This window comes from Palaemon carinicauda, chromosome 36 (genome assembly GCF_036898095.1).
Source record: "Palaemon carinicauda isolate YSFRI2023 chromosome 36, ASM3689809v2, whole genome shotgun sequence".
In the NCBI taxonomy this organism is placed as follows: Eukaryota; Metazoa; Arthropoda; class Malacostraca; order Decapoda; family Palaemonidae; genus Palaemon; species Palaemon carinicauda.
Genome location: NC_090760.1, coordinates 23,895,184 through 23,901,785, shown reverse-complemented (window position 1 = coordinate 23,901,785; position 6,602 = coordinate 23,895,184).

The window sequence follows — 6,602 nt, the reverse complement described above, 5'->3', positions numbered from 1 at the left end:
GAAGAGGCATATTATGAAGAACAACATCACTCACTGTGTGTGTGTTTCAGTTCTGTGAAACAATATACTGTTCACTAGGAAAAATTCAAAATTACTCTGCAGTATATTGATATTAATAAGAATAATAATTATCATTATGTCAATAATAATAATAATAATAATAATAATAATAATAATAATAATAATAATAACTAGAAGGGCACTCTTAGAGAGCAGATCTCCACCACGGCAGCTCATTACTCAACCTTTTGCGTGACCTTCACCTTAGTCTTTGAGCTTAACATGCATTAATTGGCGTGGATTTTCACACACTCAAATAAAAACAAACTTTGAAGTCTCTGTGACAACGATGTCCAAACTTATGGCTGATTTGGGAGAAGGTACTGTACTTTCTGTTGTACAGCACGTATTTAATATATACTCATAAAATTTAGTGCTATTGGTTTTTTTATCTCTTGCTCTCTCCCACACTAATAAGCTTACCTGTGCATGTCTTATTTTACTTGAATTTTTGTGACATTCTTACTCACAACTTCTTCTATATAATGTTACTTGCATTCACCTTGCCTCTCTGTTAGAACCTAACAGTTACACTGCCATATTGGTATTCACCAGAGTAACTACTCCATACTCCCTTATTTGCCCACCTATTCACTCTACACTTTTTGCAATGCCGCTCACCGAACCTGACTCTTCGACACACGCCGACTCAATGAAACTGTCATCCTTCACTAGTGGAGAAGCGTTCGCCTGGTTCCAGTGTGAAAAAGATTAATTGTGCATCAAGGGCCTGATTTGCTCAATGAGCAAAGCACACTATGTCCTTGCGATGATCCCCAAGGACACATTCCCGGATATCTCATATTGGCTTTGTGGCCAAGGGGACGATCCAATAGAGTATGACGCCCTCAAGAAATGCCTTCTGGAGCAGTACTCACAATCGCCTGCTGCCCGTATAGCCTAGCCTTCTCAGTTCTCTCAACAACCATTGGGGGACCAAAGGACTTTGCTCACCCTCAGGTATTACTCGCATACAATCAGCTGCAGACGGCTCTCCTTGAAAAGGGAACCTACTTCCTGCCCTTTGGGTAGAACGCCTGCCCGAACCTATACTTGCCATTGACTCAGATGTTGATACATTGCCCATGAAGGAGCTGATGACCAAAGTCAACATCCTTACCGACAGCCACTTTACCACCTTTAAGACCTCCATCAACGTCTACTCCCGTGATGAAGAGGACAACTACTTAACACTGACCGAAGGCAACGTGAGGCGGTAAGATATAGAAGTCTGCCCTGTGACATGCCAGAGCTGTGTCAAAGCCAACCACAACCCACATATGCCACCCATTGCTCACACACCAACCAACCATCTCTCCAACCACTTACTGACACCTATCAGCCACAGTTCTGCTACTAAACACTCCAGAATTCGGGGCTGCTGCAAAGAAATGTGCAAAGTGTTGTCAGTGGCCAAAAAACGCCTAAGTAGAGGATCAATTGTGGCGGTGACCTCCGCCGTCACTAATCCTTTCTTTTTACATGATATATGAGCGGGTGTGCAGTTTTTTGTAGGCACTGGTGCTTGTTGTTCCTTTATACTAAAGTCACTCTCGAGGACATGACGTAGTCGTTCTAAGCCTGCTGACATCCGCCTGGTAGCTGCAAATGGATCTGAGATCCCCATCCACAGGTATGAAACACTCACGCTGTTGTTTGGGAGTGCTAAACACCACTGGAAATTCCTCGTTGCCAAAAGAACATTGCCACTGGTAGGTGTATTTCCACATTTCACACATTTCCACCTGCTTGATGTGGGATATTGACGATTAGTCAACATGGACTCGTTCTTGTCGATACCTCTTCAACCAGCCCCCTACGACCTTGCACACCACATATGCCCACCTCCTCACTTCATATGCAGAAGTCTTCTACTCTGAACTTTGTCAAACACCCATGATTCCAACCAAGCATGGTATTTATCTCATATCAGGAGGATGGGGGCCCTAGTTGTACCAGACTCAGGCATTTTACCCTGGATCATTTAGCAGCTGGTGAACAAACATTCGGCGAAATGGAAGGAATGGGCCTTTACCAAAAGACCTCAAGCCCATGCTCGTCGCCCTTACACATCATCCCGAAGAAAGATGGCTTCCTGCACCCTTGTGGCGGATAACAGGCATCTGAGTATGCAGACAAAACCGGATCACTACCGCCTCCCAAACATCGCCGACCTTACATCCTATTTGCAAAAAGCGAAGTTTTTCTCCACGCTAGACCTCTTAAGGGTGGATTATCAGGTGCCTATGAACCCAAAAGATGTTCCCAAAACAGCCATAACCACCCCTTCGGTACATACACCTTTAATTACTCCTGTTTTGGGCTGTGTAATGCTGGGACTACTTTTTAATGCCTCATGAATGTCATTTTAGAGGAACTACTCTGCTGTGTATGTTATTTGGACAACATACTTGTGTTTTCTTCCTCCAAAGAGAAACACCTCCATCACCTACGCTTCATTCTCGACCGCCTACCTCATAAAAGCCTTGCAGTCTGGTACATCAAGTGTACCTTTGCCGCCAATGAAGTATTGTTCTTAGGTCACTACCTCACTCCTAAAGGCGTCCATGGCCTCCCTGATAAGGTAGAAAACGTTGAAAACAGACTTCTTGGGCATGATCAACTATTATCATCGATTCCTAATAGCCATCACCACCGCTCTTGCCACCTCTACGCCTCCCTCAAAGGTAAACCAAAAGACCTGATGTGGAGTCTCCTTCAAGAACCAGACTACTGTAATACAAAGAATGACCTAGCGTCAATCTATCGCACAGCTATTGAAGATAAGTTCATTTAGCACGGCATTACTAAGGATGCTAAAGATTGGGTCCGTGAAAGCACTTCAAGCCAAACTTCAAAAGAACATCAACAGACTGATTCAAGAATGAGCACCTTTTCTCAACCTCAGTGTCATTTTCCTCATATTCATATCGATATAGTAGGTTGCCTACCCACATCACAAGGACATTGTTACCTATTTACCATCATCAACCACTCCACTCGTTGGCCTCATCGCATTCCTCAGCAAACTGCAATGTCCGCCTCATGTACATCTACCTAACTCTCAGGATGGATATCGAGATTCGGTATCCACGAGCATATTACTTGTCAATTGTGGACATCATTAGCAAATCTCCTGGGTGTCACTTTACATCAAACAACCAAATACAACCATGCAGCCAGCGGAATTGATGAACGTTTTCATGGCACCCTCAAACCAGCTTTGATGTCCTGCAGCAGTGACTCTAACTGATTTATTCTGCTTTCCTGGGTCCTCCTGGGATTTAGGTCCATTCCTAAGGATGCACTGAATGACAAGGCAGCTAAAATGCTGTATGGCAAAATATTGGTCGTTCATGCTAAATTTTTTCCATCTGCAACCTCCTCTGACAATCTTCAGTGCCTAGGTCATGTTGTGAGGAAATTTACTCCATGCTGCCAGACTTACAAGCCCCCAGCAAAGCAACACATATTGAAAAATTTACACACTACAACACATGTCTTCATGCGCAATGACACCAGCAAGCCACCGTTGACACCCTTTTACACAGCCCCTTTTCTCGTGCTCCGTCGCACAAGGAAGGCTTTTTTAATTAACGTTGATAGCAAAGAAGATTGGGTCTCCATAGATCGCCTAAAACCTGAGTATCTCCAGCATGATGCCCTGTCTATAGTTCGCCTCTCCAAAGCAGAATCTCCTATTTCAGATGCACGTCTTTTTTTTAGGTTGGGAGCCATGTCCTAAGAATATTTCCTACACACTCATACAATGTAACGTTATTGCCTTTTTTTTTATTTCTTGCTCTCTCCCACACTTGCCATCGCATGTTTTTGATTGTGAGTTTTTACGATATTCTTGCTTGCAATTGTTTGTATATAAGCTCACTATCTGTTGAATAAAAGTTACTTGAATTCACCCCGCCTCTCTGTTACTTGGGCTGGATTGGTGACAAGAAATTAGCAGACCTAGAGTATCATTATTATCATTATTACTTGCCAAGCTACAACCCGAGTAGGAAAAGCTGGAAGCTATAAGCCCGGGGGCTCCAACAGGGAAAATAGCCCAGTGAGGAAAGGAAACAGGAAAAATTAAATATTTTAAAACAGTTACATTAAAATAAATATTTCCTACATAAAATATAAAAACTTTACCAAACGAGTGTAAGAGAAATAAGATAGAATAGCATGCCCGAGTGTACCCTCAAGCAAGAGAATGCTGATGATGCTGTCGTTGTTAGCAGAACACCACTGGATTTGCAATGCTTGCTTACCAGAATGCGTGAAATAGCACACGAGGTTGGTCTCAGCATAAAAAGAAGAAAGACAGAGATGATGAAAACGGAATATGCAATGGAAGATGAAATATCATTGGAAGGAGAAAGATTTATTGAGATAGAATCATTTAAGTATTTAGGTACTATGATCTCCAATGCAGGGTTTTTAGAATTAGAGTTTAGTGAAAGATTGAACAAACAAATCAGACAATGGTTAGGTTAAGCAAATTTTGGAAATGAAATCTCCTGAAATTACATATAAAAATCAGACTATATATCAGTTTAGTGAGATCGGTGTTACTATATGGACATGAGTCATAGTACGACAATGAAACAATCTTCAATAGCTTCGAGAACAAAGCCCTCAGAAGGATAGTGGGAGATAAATAGCAGGACAGGATTAGAAATGAAACTATAAGAGAGATTGCTCGAGTGTCATATGTAGATGAGATCTTGATGAGGGGTAGATGGAGATGGTTTGGGCATGCTCAACGCATTCCCCTAGAGAAATTAGTTCACCAAACGTTCACCTGGACTCCACAAGACACTAGAAGAGTTGAAAAACCCAGGCCTACATGGCTGAGGATTATGAAGCGCGAAGTAGATGATGAATGGAGAAGTATTGAATTAAAAGCTCAAGATAGAGACGACTGGGGATATCTAACCAGGGCCCTTTGCGTCAATAGGCGTAGGAGGAAATGATGATATATATGTATGTATGTATGCTTGTGTGTGTGTATCTACAATAAGTCACAAAAATCTATGATTCCTCATGCTCTTCTCTGGTATCATTTTGTTCTCCTCTATTTGCATTTTATCCATGAGTGAAGAAAATATCCTTAGCTGGTATGATATTCCACTAAGAATTATCACATTCATTGAAGTCTTCATCAAAAGGCGTCAAAATGTTTGTATGTACCCTGACAGTTGATTCACACATCAACTGCCACGAGTCCCCATCGCCAAAAGATGAGACAACATAGAACAACAACTCCCCCCCCCCCCAACTGCTGTGCTCCCAGAAAGGTAATTAAAATTCAGTTCAATGAGAGTGAATACATTATTCATACATTATTCATTAGTATTCTTTTCGATGGAAATCTATGCAAATGACATCGGAATGGATCCCGGTAACAAATTAACAATCCGGTCCCACCGGTTTTTTTGGGTGTGGATTATTGACAGAATATAGATTTACATTAACCTGAAATCATGTCCGTCGCGGTCTCTGGGTTCAACTGACGGCTGAAAACCACCTGTAATTACCAACCATTGTACGTACAACATAAAGCTGTCCTTTAGTCTTAGGGATAATGATCAATCAAAAATACAATTTGTACTTCCTTATTGGTAATGAATCATTACTTCTATCTATTTGTATGCGCCCGTCTCAAGTTTACTGATAATGAGCTTTCCTCGCTACTTTTTTTTTTTATTACCACGCCTTTTATTTCCCAGACTTTCTTCATGTGTTTTCTAATACGGACTATCAGTATATTACTATAATTATGTCTTCTAAGACTGACTTTAAGTGCTATTGTTTATGTTTTACAATCCTTATACTTCAATCACTTTCAATGAAGAATAATTTTTATAACACCTTTGACTCTAGCTTTATCATATATATCTTTACCGCGCTTTGTCCCTTCACATAGATTGTTCTTGATCTTGAGGACAAGGAAGATGAAAGCACGAAAGCGGTATGAGTATTTCTATTAAGGTGAAGTATCTAAAGAGAAAGATGCTTTTATAGCCGGACACTCAATTGAACACCTGGTAGAGCAGTAAATGTAAACACGCCATCAAAGGATAACTTTTGTTAAAATAATTCATGTTTGATTTTTCACTTTTTACATCTTATTGGCACTTAAGGGAGGGAGTTTCTTAAAAGTTTTCTTAATATGGCTGATGTCTCATGGGTTTTTTTTTTTATGATTAATGAATGACAAGTGAATGTAAAATATAACTCTGATATATGACGTAGAATGTAAAAAGTAGATAAAGGAGATGAAGTTCATACATTGCAGTTTCTGTTAGGACCAAATCAACCACTGGCAACCTTGAAGAGAGATGTATCTTCTGCGACAAGAAAGGGAGAATCAAAGTAGGACGTAGACTTAGTGCTCTTTTCGGACACGTGTTAACAGTTGTTACTGAATCATTTCAAAGAATGGTCAATATGTAGAGATATCCAATGACTCAGACTTCAAGAGAGATGATGTATCAGTAGACTGAATTGCCAGGGATCCAAAATATCATAAGTCTTGC